Source organism: Squalius cephalus (assembly GCF_949319135.1).
Source record: "Squalius cephalus genome assembly, chromosome: 23".
Taxonomy (NCBI): Eukaryota; Metazoa; Chordata; class Actinopteri; order Cypriniformes; family Leuciscidae; genus Squalius; species Squalius cephalus.
Genome location: NC_137144.1, coordinates 21,824,797 through 21,840,122, shown reverse-complemented (window position 1 = coordinate 21,840,122; position 15,326 = coordinate 21,824,797). Strand labels below are relative to the sequence as shown.

Genomic DNA, 15,326 nt, shown 5'->3' with positions numbered 1-15,326 from the left:
GTCATCATGGCCTGAGTTGCCTTCTCGCTGCTTTCATCTCTGTTTACTACACAAACTATTCTCTGAACTCAACCAAACAAATTGTGGGCAGAAACATACAGCAGCTTTTCTGAGTCTTGAAGTCTTCAGGAATAACACTGGCTGCTCTGAATAATTCCCTGCTCATATTGCCAGCGATTTTAGGTTGCTCGGTCAGTGAACTTTTAGTTACTAGTCGGCGTTCTTGCTGCTGAGAGTCCTGACATTACTGTTGGGCTGCGTAACTGGATTTAGCTGAAATATTACATGTAATTCTATCTATCCATCTGCCAAATCTTCTTTCTATCCATCTTTTAATGTCTATTTGTTTTGTGTATCTATTTACGTCTATCTACCCATCAATGTGTCTATCTCTCCATCCATCCATCCATCCATCCGTCCATCTATCCTTCATCTGTTTGTCTGTATATCCATCTATGTATCATTCAATTCTTACATCTAATCATATGTCTCTCTACCCATCTATCTGTCTATCCATCAATCCATCCATCCATGATTTCTGCCTGTAAAGTCTATAAACCTTCTCAGAACTTTCAAATAAGGCTTTGTCAAGCAAACATGCAAAGTTTTCTAATTAAAAGTACAGTCATATGAAATTAACTTCCTAACATCCCAATTCACAATTCTGCTTCATGTTTAGTAAGCCAACTCAGATTCAGGAATCGAATTGGAAATCAAAAGCCATTCTCAGTTCAATTCTGTTTCAGGTCAACCTGTCGCTACAAATATCTTTGAATGTCCTTTAACTTTTGGTACTGGTTCGGGAAGAGCCTGACGCTTACACCACTCTATTAAGAATCCTCAGTCGATCAGTTTCACAGCCACACCTTAAAGAGCTACGACAACCGTTTACGGCTCTCATGCGGAATGATGTACTCACGTTTAAAGTGTATCAAAACCAAGACAGGCTTGGCGGTGTCCGTAAGAGCCTCTCTATATGTAAATAACCAAAGCCGGCGTCGGTGCACGGCAGAAAAAAAAAACTTGTCTTATTCAGCGGCAGAGGGCTGCACAAGCTGATCCAGTCATTATTTGAGGCAGAGAGCTTTTCTGCACAAGCCCTTTGTGAGAGGAAATTGCATTAATGAACTCTGATAAGAACAATCAACTCCAGCGGCTCTTATTTTATTCTGCTCGCTCAAATAACCTATTAAATGTAGATTCTCCCAGGCTTCATTCATTAACAATCCCCTCTCTCCCTCTTTCTCTCCTATGACGGGAGGACAACTGAACCTCACCTCAGTTAAACAGGTGCTTTAGTAGCAGAGGAACCAGGTGAGCAGCAATCCGTCACCTCTGCTGCTGGCTTTAACCTTTCAATTTAGCAGCAGAATTAATATGGCCAGTTCCGCACCGCCTTGAACAGATGCCTCACAGGTGCAACCCAGAAAGGGAGACTGTCCCAGGCACAGTTTGAGCACTCACATTCATGGACACACACCTGTAGTGCACGCCGTTGGCCACAGGTACGGCTCGTCTCTGCCCAGCTGCAGGGCTCCACAGAGGTCGCCGACGTCAGCACGGACGTGACTCAAGTTACAGGCTGATTCAGGTCATTTTCTTTTAGCTGAGCTTAGATTTGGGTTGGGTGGGGGAGTTCACCACTCATTATTGAGTCATGAGGCCTGCTTTAGCTATGTTTTTTAAGGACATGGTGCCTTTGCCACAGTTCTGAGGACGGCTGACTGGAGCAGGGGTTTTGGATGCCATGAACTCCCAAACAAGATGATTTTATCTATGAAGGAGTCTCCAATTTTCTGAAATAATAAGGCAGCTATATATTTTCATGTGTAAAGACTAGTGCTGTCAAATTGATCAATCGTGATTAATCGATTACAAAATAAAAGTTTGTGTTTATAAAGGCCTAATGTGTGTGTGTATGTTATATATATATATTAATATATATATATTTATTAATTCATAGCCTAATGCAACAATTACATAAGTAAACTCTCAAAACATTATAATTATGATATTACATATTTTAATTTTCATGTAACAGAGAAAAGCCAAATAAACAGCCGTTCTTGCCTTTCATTTCAGACGCAATGTCCGCTTTTAGAGAGTTGTATTTGTGGCCAATTATTTTTCAAAGTGTAGCATTTAAGTGTAACTGGGTTGAAAATTCCCCTGAATTCCTCTCCTGAAACTGCAGAGAGCGGTCTTATATCCTTCACTATAAAATCCACAAGTAAACCTGTTATTACCTGTCTTCTCCTTTCTGTAATCGGGCTTTTACAGAATTCATCAATGTTTGTTTGATTCGTGGTGTGCATCTGACTAACATTTGCCTTTGTTGTTGGATGTTTCAATTGTAGGTGGTTGTGCATAGCTGTCGTACTGCTGTTGTATTTTAAAGTAGTCTTACAGAGGTGGCAAATTACAATATTTTTGTCATCCTTGATGAAATACTTCCACACATCTGACGTGTGGTATCTGTTGGTGACGTTCGCCATTTTGAATTAATTTATGGTTATTGCACACTCGAGTAGTTGATTGTTTCCGACAGCGCCGTGGTTGAAGTAGTCGATCTCTCGACTAGTCTATGCAAGTCCTAATATATATATATATATATTAGGACTTGCATAGACTAGTCGAGTACTCAAGAGATCGACTACTTCAACCACGGCAATATATATATATATATATATATATATATATATATATATATATATATATATATATATATATATATATATATATATATACACACACACATTTATATATATATATATATATATATATATATATATACACACATATGTACACATATATTATATTAACACAAACTTTTATTAAAAGCGATTAATCGCGATTAATTGATTTGACAGCACTAGTAAAGTTTACATTTTACATTGTAAAAAATGAAAATAGGTTTAAATATATGTCAATTATTTATTATAAAATTAGATGTACCTTAATAACTCTAATAACTATATGTTAGTTGTCAAATATAAATATATATATATATATATTTTTTTTTTCATTAGAATAATTTTACATAGAATATAAAAATTGTAGTATGTATATATATATATATATATATATATATATATATATATATATATATATATACTTTTTTTGAACCCATCCACATTACCCAGGCTGTGTGTGGGGGGGTAACGGTGTCTATCCAACACGTCAACATGGCTGTTTTATGATGTCGGGCAGATTATTCCAGAAGACTGATGGGGCGAGGCAGATTGCTGATTGATTAGGGCATGGACTGGGGGAATGTGCTGCGCTCATCCCGTAGGAGGGGCTGTGGATGAGACACCACTCGAGAAAAACACACACGCTCACACTTCAAGACACTCAGGTCAAAGAGAAGGAGATTAATGGAAGGTCAATGTAACTGTGCGAAAGGGGCTGGGGTGAAACGTACATGCAGCAAAAATGTACAGAACACATCTGCTAAAGGGCTCACCCAAAAATGAAAAGTCTGTCATCATTTACTCACCTCATGTCGTCCCAATCTTTCCAATTACTTATTTCCTTCCGTGGAACACAAAGGGAGATATTTTAAATCCTGATTTTCATGCAATTACTTTCAGTTTCAAACTTCAAAAGGGGCACAAGAGCATTATTAAAGTTGTCTAAATGACTCACTCTTATGAAGCCCTACGATTGCTAAGTGTGGTACAGTAAACAGACTGAACATCTTGAGATCCGCTTCGCTTTCCGTGCTCTGTTTCTGAGGAAAGTAGTGCTGTCTAATTGGTGAACTAATCATTCTTTTGAGTCAGATCTTTTCAATGAATCAGTTGATCCATTTGAATGATTCATTCACAAATCACACCGATCTGGACTTAAAGTGATAGTTCACTCAAAAAATGTAATTTTGTCAACACTTACTCACCCTTAAGTTGTTCCAAAACTGTATGAGTTTCTTCTGTTGAACACAAAAGAAGATATTTTGAAGAATGTTGGTAACCGGACAGTTGACAGTAGCCATTAACTTCCTAAGGAACACAACGGGGACTGGTTGTCAACATTCTTCAAAATATCTTCTTCTTGTTCAACAGAACAAAGAAACTCATACAGGTTTGGAACAACATGACAGTGAGTAAATGATGGCAGAATTGTTATTTTGCTGTGAACCATCCCTTTAAGGATAACCTCTAAAATGCAGCTGAACTCAAAATCCTGAAGCGAGAGTTTTAGAAGACTTGAAATGATTGTTTAAAAGCTCTTAGATGTGTTATTGTGTTATATATGGTCATATCCTCTCTCTGAAGCAAGGTCGACCGGCCCATTTGCTTGCACCAGTGCAGTGAATACAAAATACACAACATTTGCTGACGGCTGAATTCCGACATAGAAAACCCACTTGCTTTAAGACAGGAAAAAAAAAAAAAACAGACAAAAACATCAATTCAATGTCATCCTCGCCACAACTCCAGCCCATCAATCAATACACACTACCTACATAACCTCCCGTACGTGGCCTTGGAGTTTGACTCCCGGGAAAGAAATCTCTATGCTGTGACATGGAAGATTTAGACAATGGAGAGCAAGGTAGCGCATCAAGCAGGGTTCTCTCGTCATTTAATCTGCCTTTCACACTAAACCAAATCCCCCTGGGAGAAATTGTACCTCAGGATGCAAAAAAAGAATTTGATAGATGGGTTGGATTATTGATAGCAGTCTCCAGCAGTTTAAGAAATGAATACTAATTCACGCCCAAGCTGGGTTTTACACTAATCTCTCTGATTTCAAAGTGTATCGCAAACGGTGCGAATCGCAGAACTGACGGATAAAGCTTGGGAATCACGGGGTGTTAGGGAAATGCTGTACACATTTGGGGTTGGGCAAAATTCACAATCGAAGAACTGGCTCCCTTGCAGTTCACGAGTTTGAATTTGAACTGAATTTGCCACATTTCAGAGGAAGTTGATTTGGAATTTGAATTGGAATGACAGGAAGAAACATTTACTGAACTATAACTCAAAGAAACATATATATTATATATAATATATATAGAGAGAAAATTAAAATTTCCTGATAATTTATTCACCCCCATGTCATCCAAGATGTTCATGTCTTTCTCTCTTCAGTCGAAAAATAAATTAAGGTTTTTGAAGAAAACATTCAATGATTTTTCTCCATATAGTGAACTTCAACGGGAACCAACAGGTCGAAGGTCCAAATTGCAGTTTCAATGCAGCTTCAAAGGGCTCTACACGATCCGAGGCCGAGGAATAAGGGTCTTATCTAGCGAAAAAATTGGTCATTTTCAGTGTTTTTTTTAACCACAAATGCTCGTCTTGCACTGTCTCTGCGATACGCGTCCACGACTTAATGGATTACGTAATCATGCTGGAAAGGTCACGTGGAAAACGTAGGCAGAAAAGGTAGGGTAAGGCGAAAAACCCGTCCAATTGCGAAATTGTACGACATCATTGTTTTAACTTTTTTTTTGTAAAGGGCGTTTGACTTAGTCTTTGCACGTTTGCTTTGTAAACACTGACATTTCCAACGTGATTACGTAATGAGTGAAGTTGTGGAAATGCATCGCAGAGTTAGTGCAAAAAGAGCATTTGTGGTTAAAAAGTTAAAATATGTGGTTAAAAAAAGTTTTAAAAATGTTTATTTTATTTATTTTTTTTTTATTTTTTTTTATGACCGATCGCTTGGCCAGATCAGACCCTTATTCCTCGGCTGGGATCGCCTTTGAAGCTCCATTGAAACTGCAATTTGGACCTTCAACCCGTTGTTCCCCTTTGAAGTCCTGGAATGTTTTCCTCAAAAAACATAATTTCTTTTCGACTGAAGAAAGAAAGACATGAGCATCTTGGATGACATGGGGGCGAGTAAATAATCATGAAATTTTAAATCTGGAGTGAACTAATCCTTTAAATTGATCAAAAGTTTCTATCCCTCACTTTTTGTGCTTTTCTAGTTGAAAATTAGTTATATGAACCTCTTTGAATTTAAAATCCTTTCAAAATTCCATTCAGATTCTTATTACCATTCAACTGCATTCGAATTCTATTTAGATTCAGAAATACAAAAAGCATTTTCAATTCAGTTTTGAATTACACCCAATCCTGGAACACATAATGTATGTTACATCTCTAGAGCTTTACTTATTTATTTATTTTTATTCTGAAGTTTTGTTCATTAAATCTTCCTACAAAGGTGATTCTCAATGGAAAAGGACAAAGAGAGAGACTAGATTTACATCTCAAGGAAGTGGCTTTATTTTAACCACGATTAATCCCTGTTCATGCATCACTTTGTAGAAGCCACCCAAGAGACTCATGGGATATTACGACTGTCACACTCGAACAGTAAAATAAACAAGCCCTGAGTTGCACGCGTCTCCAGAAATCCATCAGCGCACCCCATAAATACTACGGATATGAAACCCAGATTTCTTTTGGGGCTTGAAAAACAATGTCATTCATCAATTACGTGACAACATAACCGGTTAAATAAATCTCAAAAATCTCTGCCGAGGCAATTCCACAAATCATTTACAATGCGAAGCTCGATCTTAATGCTGGACAATAAATGTATTGACATCTGCATTTTATGACTGACCTAAAATAATAATGATAAAAACTCGATAAACGGATGTTCTACCTTTCTCGGCGGTTCCCATGCCGGGATGAGCGAGTAGAAAAGTTTGGAAGATGTACAGAGTGAGGAATGGAGCGTCTCCGCAGAAACATGAATCACGATGCATCATTCACCAACAAACAAATGTCATCTCTCCACCCAACCCGGCAGCTTCATCATGCTAAAGCTCCTGACAGCAAAGGAACATAAAATGAGCGGCCCAATTCGTCTCCCCAAGGCAACATCACTCCATCATTCCTCTACTACTTTTTTTTTTTCTCCCTCCATCAAGTGCCTGGAAGAGAGCGAAGAAAAAGACAAAAAAAAAATCCTTTGTTCACCTCAGGGAATAGGGGCAGGTACCTGAAGGTGCGAATGCGACGAAGGCTTTGTTTATATTCGGTTGTTAACAAGACAAACATTGGCGTTGTTTACGGCAACTTACTATTCTTACTTCCTGTGTCATTATTTGGTTTGACACTCTGGATCTGGAATAATCTAAATATAGTTCTGCACGTTCATTTTCAACACCATTTCTCCTACTCATGATCCGATTCACACGTACATGAAAATCCTGTCAAAATGTACTCTCCTTCATGTTATTCCAAACCTGTATGACTTACTTATGTGGAATTTAAGAAAATAAAATATTTTTTAATAAGATATATTGAAGAATACTGCAACTGTTTATTTTACAGCAGCGCTCCCAATGTACATACTATGTACTTATTATAGTAATTGCAATAACTAGGTAATAACTAGGTACTAACCCTGAACCTACTAACCTTAACCCATATAGTTACCTTATATTACCCAGTGTTTTCTTATAATACACTGTAAGTGCACGTACTGTAAAATAAAGTGCAATCCTGTTGTCTATACAATGAAAGTCAATGGGGTCCAAACAGCGTATGGACCAAAAAAAAAAAAAAAAAAGTTTGAAGTTTAGTACAATTTTTTTATGCATTTGAAAGAAGTCTCTTATGACAACCAAGGCTGCATTTTTTTTTTTTTTTTTTTTGATAAAAAACAGTAATAATGTGAAATATTATTACTATTTAAAAGAGCTGATTTCTATTTAAATTTATGTTAAATTTAAATGTATTTCTGTAATTGCAATTTGGTGATTTGGTGCTCAAGAAACATTTCTTATTATTATTAATATTATGTTGAAAACAGTTGTGCTGCTTAATATTTTTGTGGAAACCATGTTTTTTTTTTCTCTCTCCTCAGGATTCTTTGATGAACAGAAAGTTCAAAGGAACAAAATTTATTTAAAATAGAAATATTTTGGTACAAAGTAAAAGTCTTTACTGTCACTGTTTTGATCAATTTAAGGCATCCTTACTAAATTAGTTTCCTTAAAAAAATACAAAAATGGTCTTTTCATAGAAACATAACATCATACAGGTTTGGAATGACATAAAGGTGAGTAAATGATGATATTTTGTACAAGTCTACAACCTCCTGTATACATAACATTTATGTATATAACAGCTCAGCTAAAGGGTCTTGTGTTAACGCAGGCCTCTAAGCTTCGGATTGGGCGTCCGGCCAACAGGAAGCTCTCCCAAAGGGTGACGGTGAGTGGGCGGCCATGCACTGCTTGCTTCGAAGGGACAAAATGGAGTTCGTCAGACAGATGGATATAATTCAGTCATTACATGCACGGCCTCCAATTCATTCCACTTGGCTTTCAGAAAAACGTTGAACTTCACCTCGTGACCTACAACATCAAGCAGAGCTAGAGCTTCACATTCTTGATCTTAAAAAGGGAAAGGAAAGATGAAAGTCTAGTCTGTATACATCGAGCTTGAGAGGAGATTTGGTTCATGAGAAGAAACATAAGAAGAAGACTGCAGTTTGAAGATGCTCTATGCACTATATGAGCTAGTGTCTTCAGAACAAGTAAGCACAGATTGCCAGACTTCTGCTTTCAAGGTCAACCTGGTCAGCTCCTTCAGATCATATATTCACAAAGCATATGTTGGCTGTAGCCTCATTTATCACTTCCTTTTCAACCCAATACACATCATCTGGGAAGCAAAACATCCTGAACTGATCTGAATTAAGACATTGCTCTGGCTATTCATTACAAATTAAAAAGTAGATCTTCTCTGCCAAGATTTTATTGACTTGTTACACATGATAATGAAGTCAAAAAGAAAACCGCCGGTACCTGTGGTACAAGGCACAGATAATCGTTTTCCTCGGGTAGAGAGGACAGTTAATTATGAATGACAGCTATGACCTCAGAATATGCCGCATGGCTAATCTAGGCACGTTTGTTCAAGTCTATCCGCTTAAAATGGATCTCCTCGATATTATCCTGATGTAGATGCTTTCCTTTCCAGCAAATATGTAATCCACACATCAATACGGTTGGCTTGTATGGTTGATTATATATATATATATATATATATATATATATATATATATATATATATATAGTGATTGTGATTTTTTCGCAAGGCAGAGCAACATAAGGCAGTAGGAAGCAGAGAAACACAAACAGTAGAGCGGTTATGCGGTTTTCTGGCAGAGATTTCAGCACCACGGACAGCTCCCAGAGAAAGGCCAAACTCTTCAGCCCTGAATCATATCATGTCTATTCTATGGCCTGTTCATAAAGCACTGTAGATGCACATATACAAGCTATACGAGTGAATGGCATTTATAGACATTTAATTTGTTTTAATCTATACTAAACAATGTTACCATTAGCATAACTTGTCAATTATATATATATATATATATATATATATATACATATATAAGGCTACAGTAAAACTTGCTCAGACTATATACAATAGAATATTACAAAAAGGGTTTTTCATAAGTAAAAAGTATGAATTTAATCCCTGTAATTTAAAGAGAAAATCTGCTAGACAATGTGTATACTTTTACAGTCCAATATTAAAATACAATAAAAAAAATATAACAACAAAAAACTCATAAAAGTATTTTTTTTTGTTGTTATATTGTTTTTATTGTATTTAAACTGTTACAGGTGACGTAGTTACATTGTACTTACTCATAAGTACCGAGTAATATTAATTAACTAGTACTGTACTTACCACAGAGTTGCGGTTAGGGTTTGGTTTAGGGTAGGTTACTTGCAATTATGCATAATTTACTGTTATTAGCCTACTATAGTAAGTACACGTAGTAGTAACGTCTAACTACGTCACCTTAAAATAAAGTGTTACCTTATATATAAAATATATATATGCACAAACGAGTCGGACCAATCAGCAAGCAAAGCAGCAACAGCCCGCATTTCTGCCTCCAGTGCCCGACAGTGCTTTCTGCACTATAACCCTCATTCTGACCGAGTCTAAGCTGATAACCATCTGAATAACTGCTCATTTTGATTCGTAGCCTACATCAATAATTGTAAATAATAAAATGAACCAAATCATTCCTAAAAACGGATGTGGCATCACATTCAGACTGAATGAATGGAAGAATTAATGAATGAAAGAAAGATTCGACCGCAAAGGTGGAACACTGTGCAGTTGTCAATAGCGCACACATTTATCACACACTCACGCACGAGCGCGCGCGCGCGCACACACACACACACACACACATACACACACGAGAGATATCAAGAGAGTGTGGGGGGGACCTCACAGCCGGTGAGAGAACGCTTCTGTGGATACATGTATGAATATATACTGAAATACTGTTCAAATTACCTTTTTTAATCACCACACTGTCCGTTGTATGTTAAGTGCCCTTAAATGTTAAGCCTACTGTAGGCTACATAAGGACGCTATTGTTTTAAAAACACGTTTATGGCAACCAGAAACATTTGGTGTCAGAAAGACGTCAAAGTGTCCAGTGATGCAAATATCAAAACATGAATGACTTACTTTCTCAATCGGTGAGGTTCAAATCACCGTTCCGTTCGCGTCCAAAGCACGAAAATCAATCCGCAATTCTCAAGGAACGTAGCGCGGTGCGAATGAAATGTTCTTCAGCGTGTACTTTGGACTATCCAAGCTATCCAAGAGCAGTTTTACAAGCTTCTATGAGAAGAAATTCGCTCCAGTATATCCATTCGGTCTTCCTGTCAATGCCATCATATGGTCGAGTGCCTCTAGAGCAAATATCTCGATGCTTTCTTGCCCTGCATCATCAAAATCCGGTGTACCAAGTCTTTTCCTGCTGATAAATCAGTTAATTCGTCGTCTCCCTGGTTCTGCGTGTCATTCTTGGCGTTCAGCACCACAGATTTGGGGTTTCACATTCAGCCAATACGCATAGATGGGTTTTATCCCTGAGATGGACCATTCCCTGCATCTTCTTCATCTCAATCTTCAGCAGCCCATAAACGCAGACAGCTGATGTTCTTATTCCACAGTCATGGTTTTAAAACGGAACTTTTCTTCCCCTTTTACGCACCCGATCTGATTAGATTTCTACTCACAGCCCAGTGCGGATTTCAAGATGCTTATTTCCTTGAAATGTGATTATGTCTTGCGAGAGAAAGCCTCGTGCTATATTCGTGCATCACATCATATCCAAGAAACTCAGGATCATCTGGAAAGGAAAAAAAAAGGACACAATCTTCCGAGTTTCTTTTTCTCTTCAGAAAAGTGGATGAAAATGCGCCAAATGTGAGTCAAATCATCCCTTTCTTAGTTAGTTGATCGGTTAATATAGCCTGCAGTCGTAGTTCCTTTTCAGATGCGCATAAACTTGTCAGAGACGAGGTATTCATCAAAAGCTACATCCCACCAGATACTCAATACAGTTCAACTCCGACGAAAAGCAATCCACTGACGCGACGAAAATCCACGCGAATGGTGCTGCGCTCCGCGCCGAGCCGTATTACGATCGGAGAACAGCTACAAGTGAGTCACTCCGCGAGCAGGAACATCTAAAGAGGTGAGACTCGTCGAATACGTCGAGATCTCTTCGGTGAATGAAGTTCTAGTGTGAAGTACTAGTGTGCTACCCAGACGTGTCCAATGACGCGCGGCTCTCGGTGGGCATCGGCTCAGCGCACTCCGCTGGTGACACCAAGAATCTTTCTAACGCGTATTGATGTAGCCCTCAGCACAAAGTCTCACTCTTCTGACTGTCCTCACTGGCGTCTTCTTGGATGCGTAAAAGTCAATGGTCCTATAATCTTTTTCCATCTTACGAATGATTGGTCGAGTGCAATAACCCTGAACGCTATAGATTATATGATAAGGGGGTGTGCGCGCGTTCGGACAGGTCTGTATAGAGCCTGTTTGACGCACACATGTGCGTGTGTGATTGTGTATAGCCTGGGTACTAAGTGTGAGTGTTTGATGCGCTGCTTCTTCCTGTCTAGTGCAGAAGGGACACGACTGCCATCTACCGACTCTCCGTCCCCTGTCTAGACGCTGCACTCTGCCTTACGACCACTTGAGCATAAAGAAAAAAAAAAAAAAGAAAAAAGGAAACCTGGTGCGTGAAAGCAAGCATGTAATTTTCAAACCGCAGATCATAGGCGCGTTCTAGTGACCAGCACACGCCTCCGACGGTTATGAAGTCAGTAATATATGCGGTATACGCATGGCAAACCATATAGAAGGATTTCCAATCTCAAAAATAGCTAAAGAAGAAGAACATTAATTTGGACATAGGTGGGAGTGCATTGTAAGAAAGAAAGAAAGAAATGTAATATTTTATTTTTTTTAGTAACATCAAAGTGCATCCAAAGTGACAGCCAGCGCTTTTCGACCCCTTTGAATTCATTTATTTTTGGAGAAAAAGAAGTATAGCTCTCAAAACTCATTAAACAGGGTAGAAATGACAGAAACAATGGTCTCAAGTTAAATGGATGGGAAATAAGATGTTATAATGGCAAAAGATAATATATATATATATATATATATATATATGAAGGGAAATATATATGAAGGGAATATATATATATATGAAGGGAAATTATTGAAATTAAATATATGGCACTTAGAGGCTTTTGCATCTGAACTCTTCATTTATATATATATATATATATATATATATATATATATATATATATATATATATATATATATATATACATACATACATACATACATACATCTTCCGCTTATTCGGATATTTTTTTTCCATAAAAAACAAACAAACAAACAAATATATATATATACACATACATACATCTTCCGCTATATACATATATTTGTTTGTTTTTTTTTGAAAAAAAAAATATTTATGAATTTATTTATTTTATTTTTTTCTCTTTTTTTTTTCATTATAACAAAATAGCAATTTTTAAGACCCTAAAGGATCTTAAAAGATAAAAATAACAAAAGAAAATGAGTTAAGAAAGGGGGGGTGAAATGCTCATTTTCACTCAATCTCATGTTAATCTTGAGTACCTATAGAGTAGTATTGCATCCTTCATATCTCCAAAAAGTCTTTAGTTTTATTATATTTATAAAAGAAAGATAGGCTGTACCGAGTCTTTCCGGAAAAAACCGAGCGGCTGGAGGCGGGCCGTGTGGGCGAAGCTTAGCTGTGCTTACGCGCCAAGCTAACAACACACAGAGACATTTGAAGTAGTTTTACTCACCGCCCGGATCCAACGCACGACCGCAAACCTTTATCATTGTGACTGCTCGATCCTTAAGCATTAGACGATCTGCAAATCCGTCGATCTGGGCTTTGTTTATAAAACAATCATCGTCGAAATGCAGGGAACAAACAGTCTTGCACAACTCCATTGATGCTCAGAAAAAACAAACTCCATCCACTGGTCCCTTAACGCTGGGTTCTTTGGGAATCTGTGCAGGGTTGTCTTGCCCTGGCAACCAAAAACCCACTTCTTTGGTGACATTGACTTCCCAAAAGCCGAGCAGAGCGCTTTGATGAGGTACTGCTTTCGCTCTCCTCTCTCTCTGGTCTACGAGTGCGCGCGCGCCCGCGACGCCCTTAGGACCCATATAAGGAAATTCCACCACATCTGACGTCACACATGCCCATACTCGAAAAAAACTTTCCAAAACTTGTGACAAACCGGAAGGAGTATTTTTGGAACAAAAATACTCCTTCAAACGTACAACTTAATTTTGGAAACTTTGTCCATGTTTAGCATGGGAATCCAACTCTTTAACAATGTAAAAAACTCAGTATGCATGAAATAGCATTTCACCCCCCCTTTAATAATTCGAATCTAAAATCATTGTAACGGTCACCAGCTGGAGTGCCCTTGAGAGCCACCGGAGGGCACTCCACATCAGACTATTGTAATTCCCTCACAAACTACATTTCGTAACTCACTGCCCAGACTCTTCATCCATTATATTCACCTGTTTCTCATTATCTTGTTTAGCTCACCCCATATAAGCCTGGTTTTCTCATTCATTATCTGCGAAGTCTTGCTTAGTGTGCAATTCCAAACATTCTCCTGGTTTTCGATGGTCTGTCTGGTTTTCTTGGTTTCCTCTGTTTTTGCCTGTGCCCCTTTGACCCTGTTATTGTTTGGACTGATTACCCGGTGTTTATGACCTTTGCCTGTTTTCGACTGCGATTGTGGATTACCCTTTCAATAAAACTGCATTTGGATCCTCAACCTTCGTGTCTCGGAGCAGTTCGTGACAATCATATTGAGATATATTTAAAACATCTTGAATCAGAAGCACGCAAACTTTGGAAAAATAATAATTTTGGCACGTAGGTATATTCTATGCAATTGTTTTGATGAAGGGAAAGGTTTATTTGTTCTTCAGACTTCCTCTTTAAAAGAAAAAAATATCAGCTGTGTGCAAAGTGACTGACATTTGTTTTTTGACCTCAGAAAATATGTACAAATTACTCATGGAGCCACAATGAGATCCCATATCTTTGGAATTGAATCGTCTTAAAAATAATGACGGACAAAAGGAAAGTTTGTTAAGAACCAGAATATAAAAGGATAGATAATACTCTTGAGTTACAGTCATGCAAACTTGGGGGATTTTTTTTTTTTTTTTTTTTGAAAAGTTTAATAAAATAATACAAAATCAATCTTTTTTTCTCTTTTGTTTAAGATCAAAAACTGCAATGTAGTGATTCGTCTTAAAAATGGCTGTGCTAGTGAAAGGCTTAGTTCTCATTAGTAATGGTTTTCTTTAAATCCCTATGAAGAAAAATAATGGGGAAAATGCTTCCATTAAAAATGTCCGTTGTGCTCTTTTGCTAGTTGGCATCATACTACTGTAAAATACATTTTATAGGACACACCAAAATTTGAATACACCCCAATGAATATTTTGGTCTGTTCCCCCAGAAGAGAAAGAAAGTCAATTTTAAATGCATATATCTGCTTTTAGGACGTCAAAGCGAATAATCTAAAACTTATATTTGTAAGTTATTTTCAAATATATATCAGCCTCAGACCATAGGCTGAACGTCTAAGCATCAGGCACACAAAATGGGAAACACTTCAGGAGAGGTGTGTGTCGCGTTTTTAACGGTCCGCCTGGAAACAAAGCCATAATGAAGCCAAACCCCCTCATGGAAAAATAAACTGTTAGACAATGAGCGCTTATCAGGATCAATATGAAGTTCACAGGACCATTGTTGCAGAAAAATTGCACAACACTCAAATGAATTGCACGTCGGTCTGATATTGTGGGGACATCGACTTTCAATTTTCACACCCCTAAACTGTGACTGGTTGCTTCCGTCGGTCTGAAGGTCTGGCTACGCAAGACTAGAGTACATCATGATTTGCATGTAAATAAAAAAAGACTTCC

At 37.7% G+C, this 15,326-nt stretch overlaps 1 protein-coding gene across 2 annotated transcripts in view; it reads right to left on the bottom strand.

Annotated features, from left to right (window-relative positions):
• The window catches only part of lrrc4ca (leucine rich repeat containing 4C-a), a 202,074-nt gene that overhangs the window by 55,197 nt on the left and 131,551 nt on the right, over positions 1-15,326 (bottom strand). The window contains exon 1 of one of the 2 annotated variants that reach the window (XM_079858754.1): positions 10,482-12,153. The exons of the other annotated variant lie outside the window; for it this stretch is intronic. The gene's annotated coding sequence lies outside the window, so the exon portion shown is untranslated. Of the gene's footprint in view, positions 1-10,481; positions 12,154-15,326 lie in introns of those variants that run through there. 2 annotated transcript variants of the gene reach the window in all.